At 38.9% G+C, this 16,325-nt stretch overlaps 1 long non-coding RNA gene across 1 annotated transcript in view; it reads right to left on the reverse strand.

Moving 5' to 3' along the window:
* Positions 1–16,325, reverse strand: part of LOC102991663 (uncharacterized) — a 69,517-nt gene that overhangs the window by 4,535 nt on the left and 48,657 nt on the right. The window contains exons 13-18 of the long non-coding RNA XR_008616090.1: positions 12,009–12,135; positions 11,134–11,303; positions 5,189–6,875; positions 2,665–2,815; positions 2,158–2,241; positions 1,929–1,971 (exon numbers count right to left, since the gene is read on the reverse strand). This is a non-coding gene — a long non-coding RNA (uncharacterized lncRNA). The remainder of the gene's footprint in view (positions 1–1,928; positions 1,972–2,157; positions 2,242–2,664; positions 2,816–5,188; positions 6,876–11,133; positions 11,304–12,008; positions 12,136–16,325) is intronic.

Here is a 16,325-nt window from a genome sequence, read left to right on the forward strand (position 1 = left end):
CTAAACACATCCAAAGTCTTCAAGAAATTTAAATTGGACAAGTTTAAAAGTTAAGTACAATACTAAAAATGTTAAAATTCTAAATAAGATACTTTTTTGTTTTTAGTAAATTTATATAATTGTTTTGATTATCCAAAAATGATATAAATAGGGACTAATTCATTTAATGAAACACTGGACTTTAATTTCCAGAGTCACATATTTTTATCATAGTGGGAGATGGTACCAGTCAGCTACAAACATGACCCTAAAGATTTTCACCTACTGGTATTTATACCTTCATGGAATGCCTCTCATTGAGTGTGGGTAGGACCTGTGACTTCTAACCAATAAAATATGACAAAGGTGATGGATATCACTTTCATGATTATATTGTATTATGTAAGACTCTGTCATTGTAGATTGTGGGCCTGATTAAGTAAGTGGCTATGTTGGAGAAGCCCACATAACAAGGAATTGTAGGCAGCATCTAGGACCTGAGGGCAGCCTCCAACTGACAGCCAGTGAAAAGCCAGGGAATGTGAGTCAGTCATTCACCCTCAAGAAGACGAATTCTGCCGGCAATCTGAATGAGCTTGGAAACAGATTCTTCCTTAATTAAGCCTCCAGATGAGCCCAGTCAACACCTTGAAAGTCTGAACAAAGGATTCAGACAAGCCGTGCCCAGACTCTGACCCATAGAAACTGTGAGATAATAAATGTATGTTGTCTTAAGTTGCTAAGTCTGTGTTAATTTCTTAGGCAATGATAGAAAATACACATATGATAATACATAGATGTGATAAATGGAGGAGACTAAAGTTTGAGGAATTTTCATTGTTTACTTTTTTTAGCCTAGAGAATGCTAAACACAAAGGATATTGTTATGATCCAGTGAAATGAATATGATAATAGAAAATGTAGGCAACTGTGCAAATTGCTTATCCAAAATGAAAGTGAAATTAACTTTGTCTTAGGTGGACTTCAAAATTGGGAGGCAGAGAAGGCTGTTCACACATAGATAAAGAAGGCTCTTGATCATTGGTATTTGACAAAAGCCACTTAAAATCAATTCATATATCAGAGACTGATGTAACAGTAAATACTGGGGAGTGGGCTGGGGAAAGGCTTTACCGAGACTTTCTCAGTAAAAGTCAGAAAGTTGTAAATTATAAAATAAGTTAATTTTACTTTTAAAAAAAATAAGATTATAACATGTTAGTTCTAAGAATAAAATTAATCAAATGTTAGTAGATGAATTGGGCTTTTATTTTTTCTCATAATATTATGTTATAGAGGTATAGGACTTCCTACTTCATTTATTATTCTTTAAAAGAATTCTTAGTTTTCATCAATTTTTCCCATGATCTTTTTAAATTATTTGATGGTTAAGTCATTCTATTTTACTTACCTATTATTCATCAACTTTGTTTCCTTTCCTTTTCTTCAGTTATTAGCTGGTCTAGATGGATAGACTTTCATTTGTCATTGGGTTTGTTGTGATCTGAGCAGTTCTTTCATATCACTTTTATTGACTACATGAAATACTGCATCTTTTACAATAGTCACCCTTTTGTTTTGCAAAAGCTTTATATTATTTTCCAATGTATTACTGAATATCTAACAATTTGCAAAACCACTCCCTGTCTCATGGCAAAGACAGATTGTAATATTAAACCTCAAATGTGAAATCTACAAGAGCAAGGACTTTGTCTGCTTTTTCTATAACAGTCTCTTTCAAGATCTTAATGCAAAAACCTTAATTTCTACTTTGAAATCTACTCCACCTTCTATTTATAGCCTCATTCAGCCCACAATTTCCTATCCTTTCTAACTCTAGTCCTCTGGAAAAATGTACAAGTAAGTCCATGATCTAGACTTTCTTATAGTACTTACAGTTGGTACCTTGGTACAGTTGGTACTTGGTACTTGGTACAGTTGGTACTTACTTGGTACCTTCTTCGAGTTTCAATCCATCTCATAGAGTGGGCTCTGTGAACCAAGAGAGAAGGAAAAGCTTCAATACTTTATTTTTAAGTGCTAACTAAAAAAACCAAGAAGTGTATGTATATATTTATTTGTTGTCATCTCATGGTTATAGGTCAAATTTACCACATCTATAACTCTATCAACAAGATAAATCAATATAAGGTATACGTTGAGTATGAAGTTATTCACCTTTTCTCTGCAATCTTCCCCTTTGTCCATTTCCACATTTGCTATCTTCTAGTATTTGACACGGTGCCTGGCACAAAACAGCTTCTTAATAAAGAGTTGTTAAGTAAAATAGTCAAATACTCTCAAGTAAGAAAACTAATAATAATTTTTATGTTTTAAAATACGGAATTATGCATAAATATTAGTTGTAATAAATTTCTTCATGCCACGCTGAACAAATGCAAATTTAGATGTAAAAAAATGTCACAGAAAAGAGGAAGGATTCCAGGGAAAGTTTTGTACTTTACACTATGTGTTAAAGGAGGTTGATGTGATATAACTCTGTGGGGTTCGTTTGTATTTAGTAAGCAAGTGACAGGCATATACATGGAATCAATGATTTTTTTTTTTTTAATACGGGCATGAATAGACATGATTTTTTAGTGATCAAGTATGAGCAATGGCAAGGCAAACTTGATTACCACTGGCTCTGGGAAAAATCCAAGGCTTCCTAGTAGATAAACTTACAGTGTATATAGTTCATTAGTTTCGTTGATTAGAACACAGCAAGGCCCCAATCAGAGGCTGAATTCCTGTGGCGATCAAATTATCTTCACTCTATACCATGGCAAACTCTTAACTCTGAACAGCAAATCTGAGTTGTTGGTCTCAAGATGATCTGAATGAGAAGAGGGTGCAGTTTTAAACCTGTCAAATCAATCACAGCTGTAACAATTGCCATTCTGGGCTATGAAGACTTTTCTGCAATTACAGCTAATCCAAAAGAACAAAACAAAACATTAAATAATTTTTTAAGTAAGGTACTAGGGTAGGATTTTTCTTTGTTACCATTGAACTGAAAATACATCCACCAGAGCAAAGTGACATGTTTGTTAAAAATCTAATTCTAACCCATTAGATTTGCTTTTAGGGTAATTAAAACAGACTCAGTTGTCATATACAAAATGGAAATGGCAGCTACATTATTGACTATAAGGCAAAATAAAGAATAATTTATATGAATAAATTGGATCCCAAGCCCAGTTTATACAGGAAATTTCAATCCAGGAAAAGAGTTACAGTACAATGAGTCTTTTTAGCCTTCATGTAACATTGTAATAATAATAACATGAGTGGGTTTCCTTTGTTTTTTTTCTTGTTGTTGTTGCTGTTCTTTTTTTTAGCCAAACTGCAACTGGATTGTTCTCATCAGGTAATATGAAAATGTTTATTCTGGTTATTTTGTTCAGAAGGAATAACATCACTTGTTGCCATTGGAAGTTCAATATGTTACAAATTTAGTATCACTGAGCCAAGAAAAGGCAATAATCTGACCAAATATTTGCCGTTGTGAGACTACTACTATTCTATCTTTTCCTGGAATATCGACAGGGACAACAAAGATTATTAAACTTTCTGACAAATATACAGCAACATAGAGCAACTTATTTCATTTCAAGAAATTTTGATTATAAAAAATCAGAAAGGCAAAAGAAAAAATATAATAAAATGTTAGAATAAAATTTAAATGTTTAAAATAACGTAAAGAATACTTACTGAAATTTAAAGCTTTACTGTTACATCACCAACATTTACATGTTATATTTAAACACTGAATTTTTACAATAAAATATCTGATAAGTAATTGAATTATTTTCTACATAAATGTTTTGTTATAAGTGGGTGTGGGCTAAAATTTCAATCATTTCTGTTAAGAAATGAGTTTTGTTTCAAGTTAGCAAATGCATACCAGTCCTAGTAGAGTCTGTCACAATTCTTTTTTCTGGTCTAGGATCACATATTGCTTTTAATTTTTAATGTCCCTTTAGTCTCTGTAATCTAGAATGGGGCTTCATTCTTTCTTTCATGGCTTTGATATTTTTGAAGAGTATAAGTCAGTTATTTTGTATGCTGTCCCTCATTTTGGGTGTGTCTGATGCTTCCTCATGATTAGAGTCAGTTTATGCATTGCTAGCAGGTGTACGGACCTAAGTGATGTCATACACTCCACAATGCCTCGTATCAGGAGACCCATAAATGGACATATTTTAAAGAAGAAATTTAATAACCATTCTGCCATCTTAATGAATAAGCAAGTTCCTCTTTTTCTATGTATGTTTCCATAATTTTTTCATATTTGTAATTACAGAATGATATAATTTTTTATTCTGCTTCCTTTTCCAACATTATAGCATTTTTATGTCTCTGTAGAACTTTATAATTTTATAATTATAATTTTCACGTAATAATTGCATAATATGCTGCTAAGCTGAAGTGTCATAATTTATTTTAACAGGTTGTCATTTTATTAAGCATTCAGGTTGTTTCAAATGCTTCACTATATTTTTTACTAAGTGGATAAAAACCATATATGTTGCACTGCTGATGAAGTTATTAGGTTTAACTGGACAAAAAATTGTGACAAAATATTATGCTAACATAAGTGAAATTCTCTATTCTCAAGTCTTCAGCAATAGCCCCCCTTTTCTCAACCAACAAACTTACAAATGGAAGCTTTGCAACAAGCAGGATCTGGCACAGAATAAGGGTGGGACTGACATGTATTCATTCCCAACACTAGAAAATAATTTTTTTTTTTTTTTTTTTTTTTTTGCGGTACGCGGGCCTCTCACTGCCGTGGCCTCTCCCGTTGAGGAGCACAGGCTCCGGACGCGCAGGCTCAGCGGCCACGGCTCACTGGCCCAGCCGCTCCGCGGCATGTGGGATCTTCCCAGACCGGGGCACGAACCCGTGTCCCCTGCATCGGCAGGCGGACCCCCAATCACTGCGCCACCAGGGAAAACCCCGGGAAAATAATTTTAAATGTAGGCTGTGTTACTTTTCTTGACGGACTACAGAATAGCTTAGTATACAAATGTGCTTGGGGGGAAATATAATTTAAATTGGCTTAAATATGCTTAAAATTATTATTTTTTTAAAAAAACTAACTCATTATGGAAAGCTTAGATATATACCTGGGAATTTTACTCATGCTTTCTCCAACTTTTACACTAGAAAAGAAAATGTCTTAGAGAAGTTTTTGCATACTTACACAGGTGGAGAGAGAACGATGTTTTACATACGGCAATTATTGTGAATGCAACCAGAATGCTGTCAGGTGATCAGAAATAGTATGCTGATGTTCTGTAGTGAAGCCTTACAGATCCTCCATACAATATGAGATTTTCCATTAGTGCCAGCAGTGAGCCATTTGGAAGATTTCAGAAATTAAACCTTGAATCAGAATGCTAAGCATCTTAATGCAGTGCCAGACTTCCAGGACAGAAGGTTGGAGGGAAAGAAGAAAGGAAGAGAGGAGGAGGCTATTGGTGATCTCTTCCTAGGCTGCGCAGTTGCCTAGTTTCACAGCAATAAATTGACTGCATTTCCAAATCGTGTCCAACCAGGAGCTTGCAAAAGAGCCTATCAGAGAACCATCTGCTGAGTGGGAGGGAAAGAATTCGCATAGCTCTTGCTGGTTATATCACTGCTTAATTTGACTCTTCCCTGTATCCAGTCAACTCATAATTATCTGCTCTAATGGGTCTCAGAGGGAGGGATGGGAATGGGTAGCTGTGACACAGATAATACTGAAGAGCAAAGACTGCAAAATATTTTCTATTAGGCTTTTGCATATATCATATGCTTAAGAAGGAAGTATGTTTATCTTTCTAATTATGTTTTGCTTAGACTAATTTTCTTTTTTAAATTCCCATGCCAATGTAAAAGCTATTTCATATTGCAATGGGTAGTAGGGGAAAGCAGCCTAGGTTTTAAAATCTTCAAGGGAAAATTCCTGCAATTGGTAAACTGCAAACCTGAAACATGTTTTTCTGAAAATGTGGCCTCTCCTGTGTTCCTGTGCCTCAGTTCAAGCCTTCATTACCTCTTAACCAGACTCCCCATAACTGCCTTCTTTTCAGTCTTCCTCCTCTTCAACCCTGCAGTCAAAAGGGAGCACAGAGGCTGTGGAAGGGAGTGGTGCTGAGTTAACACCACTGTCCTGACTGGCCCGTAGTTTAGGTGCTGGGGTTGAAGGGGAGTGTTCCCTTGCTCATCAGCACTAATTCCTCAAGGATTCCATACTCTGTACCCAAGGGCCTATGAGTATTTTAACCTACTGAAAGGAACAGTCCAGGTAGCGCAGTGCAAGTGGCAAATTTCGGCTCCAGTGATCCACCGACAGGAAGATCCAGGTAACCGCCATGTCAGTGGATGGCCTTCCTAAGAGCAATGAGAATAGGCAGCGCGGCTCCTCAGCACGGGCGAGCTGTGCTGCTCAGTACCTGGCGTTCATGTTCTTAGGCTTTGTCTTCGCTTAATGGAACTGGAGACAGCTGTGCTTGATTCTCTGCTCAGCTCCACTGGTCTGCATGCGGCCAACCACCCACCCGGCTTCCCCACCCCAACAATCACCCCTGTTTGGTGATCAGGCACCCAAACAATCACCTCTACAGCCACCGCATTCCCACAGTCGGGCACCCTCTCTGGCCCTGCCCTCCTCCAAAATGCCAATCCGTCCAAGCCTCCTCTCCTAGGACACCTCAGCTCAGAGGGAGCGACTCTTACCGTGCACTCCTGCTCCTTTTCCAGTTTAAAGTTTTAAAATAACCTTTAGTCCTTCCTTTAATAAGGTCCTGCTGTTGATTCTCAAGATTCTTATCTTCTTTCCATAAAATACATCCTTTGCAAAGGAACTTGTTTTGTCTTTCAGAAGTATTGATGGGAGGGTTGGTGAACTTCAAAAAACGATTTTGGAGAAAAAGAAACACCAAATTTTACTTTTTTGCCTCTTTGCATTTCTGGTATACCAACCCAAAGTCTCCTCTGGCAGGCAGTTGGCTATCGCTCATCATCTAGTAGACAGGAGGTCACTTACAAGAAAGTTTAGAAAGAAAAGCATGGGTATAGATATATAATCTGTTATCTCAGTAGAGGGATTGTTCTAGAACAGATCTCTCTATGCTGTTCTCCTGTTTAAAACCCTCTGGTGACCTAGCATTTATGGCATTAAAACTGCATGTCTTATAGTTGCAAAATTTCCAACTGGTCTTTCTTGTTTCATTTGTGTCACTCCCCTACTAGGCCAAACACAAAAATCTGTTTTCCATTCTCCAAAGGTGTCATGTGTTCAAGTTAATATACTTTTAGGATAGCGTCAGTGTTAAAAGAAGATGGGCTTGTAGCCTGAATATAGGCTCCAGGCCCACATCCACCAACACATTGTTTTGGTCAAGCATCTAAAACTTTATTATCCTTGAAAAAGGCAAAACTGAACGCTACCACTCACCCTGCCTTTTTGGTCTCTTTCTTTATGAATTCAAAAAGACAAGGCTGTCCCTGAAAATCGCATAATACTGAAGTGCTGCCCACATTTTTCTGTGGATGTGTAGTTCCCTGGGCTTGCGGTCATAATTAACAGGGATGAGGAGGATTACTACATTTCTCTTCTCCTTGCCCCTTCCCGATGCCAAAGGGAAGGTGATTTTTATTACAGATAAATTCATACTTTTTCCTTTTGTTTTTAGTTTATTTATTAATTGGCCTACAATATTATGTTAGGTTCGGGTTACTACATAGCGATTCAATATTTCTGTGTATTACAAAATGATCACCACGACCCTCTAGGTCCGTCCTATTGAGGCAAATGGCAAGATTCTTTTTTATTTAATGGCTGAGTAATATTTCTTCCTTTTACTCCTCACATATTAGAAAATCCTGTTGGCTTCTCTCCAAACTATATTCAAAATTGACCACATCTCCACCACTGCCCCTCCAGTCCCCTGGACCCCAGCAAAGCTGCCTACATGAGCTCCTTTTCACTCCACTGACCCTTTAAGGCCTTCCTCACAAAGGAGTCAGAGTGATCCAGTTAAAATGTGAGTTATATTACATCACCTGTCACTGAGCACCCTTTAATAGCTTCCTCCCATCACACTATAAATCAAATCAAATCAAATCCCATGCCGTAACTCATCCTACAACGTGCTACCTGATCTGTCCTGCCACCTTTTCAGTCTCATCTTCTACTTCATTTCCTGCCATTTCCCCCTGTTCATAGCACTCCAGCATCAGACCAGCCACTTTATTTTTTTCTCAAAACACCAAGCCCTGCCGTGGGCCATTTTCAATTGTCTAGAATCTTCCTCCAAAACTTCTTATACAATAGGATTTACTTATTTGTCAAGCTCATTGCTCATTTTTTATTTCCCACCTGTAGAAAGTAAGCTCCCCAAGGGCAGAGTTCCTTGCTTTATTTACTGGTATATCATAAGTAGCTAGCTAAGTAGCTCAACACATTTTTGGTGCTTCTTAAGGATTGGCAGTTGAATGAAAAAATATTGGCTCTTATTGTCGATACTATCAATAACACAAGCTACGCTTAACTCTACACACATACACAACAGTCACACAGCTCCATTTCTTTTCAGCATCAAACAAAGGACAACCGTCACAGATTTAACATTTTTGAATATCAATCCTGTAAGGTAAGAATGGAAGAAAAAAATGATAAAGTTAATTACTTTTGTACTGGGTTAGTCAGTCAGGCTTATGTAATTAAGGTTTCTCAAAAATGTTCTCCTTTTCTAATAAATGATGAAGTCTAATATTTACATTTCAGGCTTTGTTTCCACAATAATCCAACTGAATACTTATCATCAGTATTCAGTGAATGTTTTATAGAAAAGTAATTTAAAAAATGCCTGCTTAGACATTTCAGAAAGCCATTTCTATATGACTAAAATTACAAGCTCTTGGGGACTCAATGAAATGAATGTCATTTTATCTATCACTGGTCCAAAGAGGGCCAGTTTGTTGTGTGGAGTTTTTGCTCACTCTCCTGAGGCATTCTGGTTTGGCATTTTTCATTCAGAATATTCAGATGAGTCCATTCGAGACCATGTAGGTTACATTTTTGATTATGAAACTGCAGACCAAGTAAGCACAAGAGTTGACAGCATGGGGACGCTTTAATGATAATTCCTGCCCATGTTAGCCACGGTTTTCCCATCACTGCAACCATGTTCAACTGAGTAATCAGTTATAATTTAATTCAGTTCAGGATTAATCTCGAAGTCGGAGCATTTCTCTAGTGCAACACTGTGGAGGATGAGCCAAAGCTGGATTCTAAGTTCAGAGGTCAGGAGCAACAGAGGAGAGAGAGGGAGGACGAGAAAGGACCGCCGAGATCAAGGCGGGCTCGCGTGGGGGGCTCTGCTTCATCCCCTTCACGTTTATAAAATTCTGGAAGACCAGTTTATTTTGGAAAATTAATCTTTAGTACACATCACATTTTGCAAAAAAATGGTTTATATAAAAATATCTATACTGAAGTGGCCATGGTGTACATTATCAGTGCGTATATATTATATAAGGCATAAGGAGAGAAATAAAATCTGCTTCATACTTCTTCCCTTGGGCAGATTCCAACAACCGCCCAGCCGAGCAATAGGCTATTTGATCTCTGCTTTGTTTTGCTCCTTTTGGAAGCAGTGAAATTTGTATGATGAAGATATAGAGAAGCCCTCAGGTGGTCATGTGCTAAAGTAAGCACCACTGTTCTACATTAGTCAGTAATTCCTATGGGTTTTGTTTCATTAAGTGGGAAGCCATCCTTAATATTGAGCAGAGAAAAGCATCAATGTCACCTGCTTACCTTGGTTGAAAGACACTTGGTTGAAAGAATACAAGCCCTGGATTATGTTGCTTGGGTTCAAATACCATCTCTGCCACTGACTAAGTAGACAAGTTCGGGCATGTTACTTAACCTTTCTCTGCCTCCAGATTTTCTCTGTAAGGATAGTAAGAACGCCTTCCTTAAAGGATACCTTAGGATTTAACTTAAATAGTGCTGTAGTAGTCTGCTTAGGTTGCCCCAACAAAATACTGCAGCCCAGTAGCTTAAACAACAGACGCTTATTTTCTCACAGTTCTGCAGGCTGGAAGGCCAAGATCAACATGCTGGCACAGCTGGTTTCCGGGGAGGACTTTCTTCCTGGCTTGCAGACAGCAGCCTTCTTGCTGCGACCTCTTCTCTGTGTACATGCACTCCTGGGGTGACTTCCTCTTCTTAGAAGGACACCAGTCTTACTGAACTAGGGCTCCATTCTTATGAGCTCATTTAACCTTAATTACTTCCTTAGTGGCCCTGCTCCAAATACAGTCACAGTAGGGGTTTAGGGCTTCAACATATGAACTTTGGGAGGACACGGTTCAGTCCAGAGCAACTACATATTCAGTGCCCGACACATAGTAACTTCACAATAAATACCGGCTCTTATTATGTGATGTGCTTTCACTCTTTTCTCAGATGTGTATATGACTCCTACTTTCAACATTCATCACTTTGGCTGGTTAAAAAATCCAGTTTATAAGTAGAGGCAAATTTATATGAATAATCCCCAACGAATGCATTTATTTAAAATGACAGTGTAGTTTTGTTTCTAGTGGGATGATCTGAATGCAGACATACACACCTTACCCATTAATTTATGTAATTTTGTAAAAGGCACTTTACTGTAATCTTGTACAGTACGTCATTGCTCAATGTCAGCAGACTATAGTCTGTGGGCCAACGCTAGGTCTGTGGCTTGCTTTTTTTATACATCATGTGAGCTAAGGATGTTTTTTACATTTTTAAAGTGTGGCAAAACACACACACACCACACACACACACACACACAAAGAAGACTATGTGACTGACACTTTACGGGGTTCACGAAGTTGAAAATATTTACTATCTGGCCCTCTCCTGAAAGGGATCACTGCCTCTGCTACATGGAAGGGGTTTAATTTGAGCTCTTCAAGTACATCCATTTCTCGTCATGCAAACACCTCGGCTACACCTCGGCTACACCTCGGCTTTCCTCTATCCTGAGCAAGGTTCTACTAGTTACCCCCAACATTTTCTCTTTATCTTCTTTATTTTGGGGAGAAGTAGCTCTACAGTCTCTGGCCTGTCTCACCAACTTCTGAGAAATGTGCTAAGTATTTCACCTTTTCCTGGTTCCTGGGACCCACTGATGGCCTCAGAAGTGAGTAAGGATCATGGTGTTTTTGAGCTGCTTTTTCTATCTGACGCCTCTTACGGTCAGGAAGGATCTCTCATTTCTTGCTGTTGTTCTGTGCGTCTTTAAAATCTTCTCCTGCTTTCCATCTGCTGTGGGCTGGGAAAAGAGGAGAAAAAAGAAATCATGATTGAAGAATACTTTGTATCTATCAGGTTTCATTAGATTCTTTTCATATGTTAGGTTCTTTAATTCTCATAACATAACTTTATGGTTAAATGCCATTATTTCTGCTTTACAGATGAAGAAAATGAGCCTCAGTCAGCTTCAGAAGGGTTAATTTACTTGAATTCAAGCCCAGTCCTTCTGGCTCCAAAATTTAAGTCCTTTCATCAAAGAAACCAAAAAACCTGGCTGACTTGAATTGTAAGTAACATAAGGGCAAACAGACTAAAATGATGCTTTCATAAATAAAGTGCCCAGTGCTGAAGTGTCCTGAGACTTCTGTTTTGTTTTGCTCTTCACTCTTAGCTGTGTTACAGATAATTCAGTTGTCTGACAAACAACTTCCAAATTAGTGAGGTGTTGTGATGACACTTCCTTTGTTCAAATATATCCTTGGAGACCATTCATTCAGTACACTCATTCAGAGGTAAATATTGAGAAAGTGTGTGTACTTATAACCCTAGAGAAGGTCCAAAAATGAGTATGGTTATGGAATTATGGCTCATTTATAGTGTTATGCACATAACTCTCTCTATATAGGTATGAATGTATGTGAACACACACACACACACACACACACACACACACCATTTATTCAGGCATGCACCTTGGAGACCCAACTAGAACATTTCTGCTCACTTCTGTTTTACTCTTCCAGCCTTTCCCCCAAGGCAGGTTTTAAGTTAAACTCCTGGGATACATCTGATGTCCACTCTTCCTCCAAGCCTCCTATACAACGTAGGTCCTTGTACATAACTCTGCCTGCCTGAAACAAACAGGAGAAACTGAATCATTATGAAGATACATGTTCACCGAGAAAGCAGAAACCCAAAGTATAGGATTTAATAAACAAATTATTTTGGAGATCTTTTTAATTACCTAATACCAGACTCTAAAATATTTTAATTTCTATATCATTATTACATAAATGCTATATATATTGTCTTTGCACAATAACAAATATTTGAATAAAAAGAGAAAGTGCAATGTCAGTACCATACCAGTTAACCGTGAGGCTCAGCTTCAGGCAGAGTCTGACAGTCTGACCAGAGCAGGGAAGAAATTCTGGGCTTTAAGGGATTAGAGATGTAAGGCGACTGTAACGGCACACTCGGTTTTTCTTCCCAAAGTTTTTGAAAAGCAGCTCACAATGGAAAGTATGAGATATTTATTGAGATGGAAATTTACTTTAGTTCTCTTTGCATATTTCTTTCCCTGTGACAACCAGGTGGGTCTCACTGTTCTCTCCTGTCACAGGGAAGGATTGAACTCCAGATGGAAAACAGAAGGTGGTTAAAATCACTCCTTTCCTGGAATTTGGGTTCCAAAAGCCCAAGCTCTTTTAGAGTGCTTTGCTAAGGGCAGCAAGTAGGGTGGGAGGTAGTCTGAACAGCTAAGAGGAAGGAGAGAAGATTCCCTTATAGAGAGGCATAAAAATCGCTGGATTCCCCAAGCAAGAGGGACCTCTGTCTCACCCCAAGAGTACCTGCAGAGAGGTGGAAAGCCTTCACAGAAGAATGGCTGCATGTCCTCCAGAGGAGGATGAACTCTACGGACTGTGTCTTGGAGCATCAAGAAAGTTCCTAAGTTGGCTACATGAAAGGTCCCACTGATTGGGACTAAGAGGATACTGGGTGTCACATCACCATGCTGACCTAAAGATAAGAGAGTCGTTTCCCCAATTTCTAGATGCCTCAAGACATGCTCATGTTCTTGTGGAACCTGGAGAAGGAGAGAGGCCTCCAGGAATAACTGAGATGGAGTTTCAAAGGCAAATTTATTTGGAATTAAAAACAATAAAGAACTATGGTCTAACTTCTGTTGCTGGATTTGTGGACAAAAGTTTCACACAAGTACATCCCTAAGGGGATTCTCTCCACACATTCAAATCACAGGGCTCTTCCAACCTCTCCCGGGGCTGGTGCTGCGGTGAACCAGGCAACCATTATTTATGCCAAGAAGGCCACTGCTTCCTGAGCAGCGCAGTTCAGTGTGAGTGGCCCCCGGTCTGCAGTGATCTCCTCTGCCTGGCATGACAAAACACCACCTTCTCCTCGGTGTCTTCCATCTCCCCTGTTACAACTTCAGTGTAACAGTGTAAGGGGACCCTTTCGTATGGTTATCAGCCCTTAACTCTAAGTTCACAGAAAACTTTTCTAGCTTTTCCTGGTCTTTTAAATAACACCGCAAACAAAAACCAGGACTCACTTTCCCCACCGCAGAGCAGCAGTGCCTCAGGCAGAATTCTGAGACCGGCTGACTCTTTTCTCTGTTTGTGATACCTCTCTCAGGGCTCCTCTTCTTCCCATGGTCTTATCCCTCAGCTGCCCTGGGCTACCTTTCCCAGCAGCTCCCCACCCCTGAATTTTCTGCAACTCACTTCTCAGAACAACTTTCTTTGCTGAGTCTAATTTCTTTAGGACTTTATCCTAGGACAGGAAGAAAACTGAGGAGTACAAAAGGGAGGAATCAAGAATCCTAAGGTTCCAAATGCCAGAAACGCAAATTGAAATACTTCATTGGTTCACGGACTCCAAAGAATATGTTTATTAAAAATGAGAAGAAGGGAAGGGATAAAATTAGGCTAGGACATCCACCACCTCCTGCCTCTGCTTCAGTCTCTTTTACATGAAAGTAGCTTTTTCTTATGACAGAGACTTGGCCTTATGACCACTAACAGCCCCTGAATTGTACGTGTTATAACTTCCCAAGCTAAAAGGGGAATGGATCTTTTAGTTTCAGTAAAGTACACAGACACAGACACACACACACAACCCAAACAAATAAAAAACTCAGCAAGGATTTCTAATTGGCTTGGTTTGGGTCACATATGCATTCATATACCAATTAATTGTGACCAGAGGAAAAAGAATTATAACTGGCCAGTTTGGATCATAGTGGACCTTGTAAGAACATAGAATCTCCCAGTTTAGCACACGGAAGTATTTTCTGGGAAAATAAGATTTCCCAGAAGATAAGAGCATAACAATCTGTATGGTAATATTTTGGGGTGTCTAGTGAGCCAGACACTAGAACAGATGTTTGCACATGTTATTAAAAGGATCAGGAAAAGCCAGAAAATATTTTGTGTGTCAACTTAAGAGTTAAGGGCTGATAATGATACTAAAGGGTCCCCTTACACTGTTACACTAAAGTTGTAACAGGGGAGATGGAAGACACCGAGGAGAAGGTGGTGTTTCGTCATGCCAGGCAGAGGAGATCGCTGCAGACCGGGGGCCACTCACACTGAACTGCGCTGCTCAGGAAGCAGTGGCCTTCTTGGCATAAATAATGGTGGCCCAGTTCACTGCAGCACCAGCCCCAGGAGAGGTTGGAAGAGCCCTGTGATTTGAATGTGTGGAGAGAATTCCCTTTGGGATATACTTGTGTGAAACTTTTGTCCACAAACCCAGCAACAGAAGTTAGACCATAGTTCTTTATTGTTTTTAATTCCAAATAAATTTGCCTTTGAAACTCCATCTCAGTTATTCCTGGAGGCCTCTCTCCTTCTCCAGGTTCCACGAGAACATGAGCATGTCTTGAGGTATCTAGAAATTGGGGAAATGACTCTCTTATCTTTAGGTCAGCATGGTGATGTGACACCCAGTATCCTCTTAGTCCCAATCAGTGGGACCTTTCATGTAGCCAAATTAGGAACTTTCCATTGCTTTGAAGGCCAAAGACACTTTTGTAAATAAATATCAGGATTGAAGGACTCAGATTCAACCATAATCACAAGATTACTTCTAAAAGTATTATCTACATACTGATCTTCTTTTCCTATTTATAAACTTATATCTGGTCAAGGAATTGAGAGGAAAATCCAGAAGACTGCGGAGAAAATAAACATTAACACTTGTAATATGTATTCTTTGAAAGATTTTCCTCTACCTAGATTGCTTTTATGTACAGAGGTGATATTCAAAACACTGAATCACCAGCACAGCTGCATAGCTCACCAACCAGTCAGAACAAATGCTGGGTTATAATGAATAAGGATCTTGAACCCTCCTTCCAAATCCCTGTCTCAGGCTTTAGATCATAGTTACTTTATCTTGAGGAGGTCCAGAGTTGCCATATTTGGGAGAAGCCCTGTGTATGGTGGTGGTGGTGGCAGAGGTCTTGGTGCAGTGGCTATTTACCAACAGATACAGAGGTCCTTTGACAGTTTAACAACTGGTATGGCTGTATGGCCATCTGTACCAGTACATACTGATGGAGTTATTAGCCTGGGACATGTAATAATTCCTTACAGTTTGTGTTTTCTTCACTTAGCAAAATCTAGTGAACATTTTCCTATGGCAAAATATATTCCTATACGTGAGAACTTTCTAACTCATCTTTGGTGATGAGCTATAAACATGCCAAGATAATGATCCCTTAGTCTTTTGCAGTGGCTAGGTGGGCATGTACCACCAGCTTCCAGAACCAGTCACCTCAAGCCAACTCTACTGTTTACCCTAGTATGTTATAAAAATACTGTCATTTTCTCCATGTGTCATGATGTGAAAGGGTTGGGAAGAACTGTTCTACAACATGGTTTTTAACAGGAACATATCATCCCATTATATGGCTATAATATGGTTAACTTAACCAACCTGCTATTAGTGGATTTTCATCTTGTTTCTCTTTTTGTCCCAATATTTTATTTTATTCCTAGAGGACATGGTTATACGTATGTCTGGTTATTTTTGAATATTTTATGTATGTATGTATCTATTTATTTATTTATTTTGGCTGCACTGCGCAGCATGTGGGATCTTAGTTCTCCGACCAGGGATCGAACCCAGGCCCTTGGCAGTGAGAGTGCGAAGTCCTAACCACTGGACCGCCAGGAATTCCCTATATGGTTATTTTTCAAGACAAGTTCCAGAAAGAAGAATTTTGATATATTGGGTCCTATTTATGACTTGGACACAGAGTATAAAATTTCCCTGCCTTTCTATGAGTTCCTAA

Source organism: Physeter macrocephalus, chromosome 20 (genome assembly GCF_002837175.3).
Source record: "Physeter macrocephalus isolate SW-GA chromosome 20, ASM283717v5, whole genome shotgun sequence".
Taxonomy (NCBI): Eukaryota; Metazoa; Chordata; class Mammalia; order Artiodactyla; family Physeteridae; genus Physeter; species Physeter macrocephalus.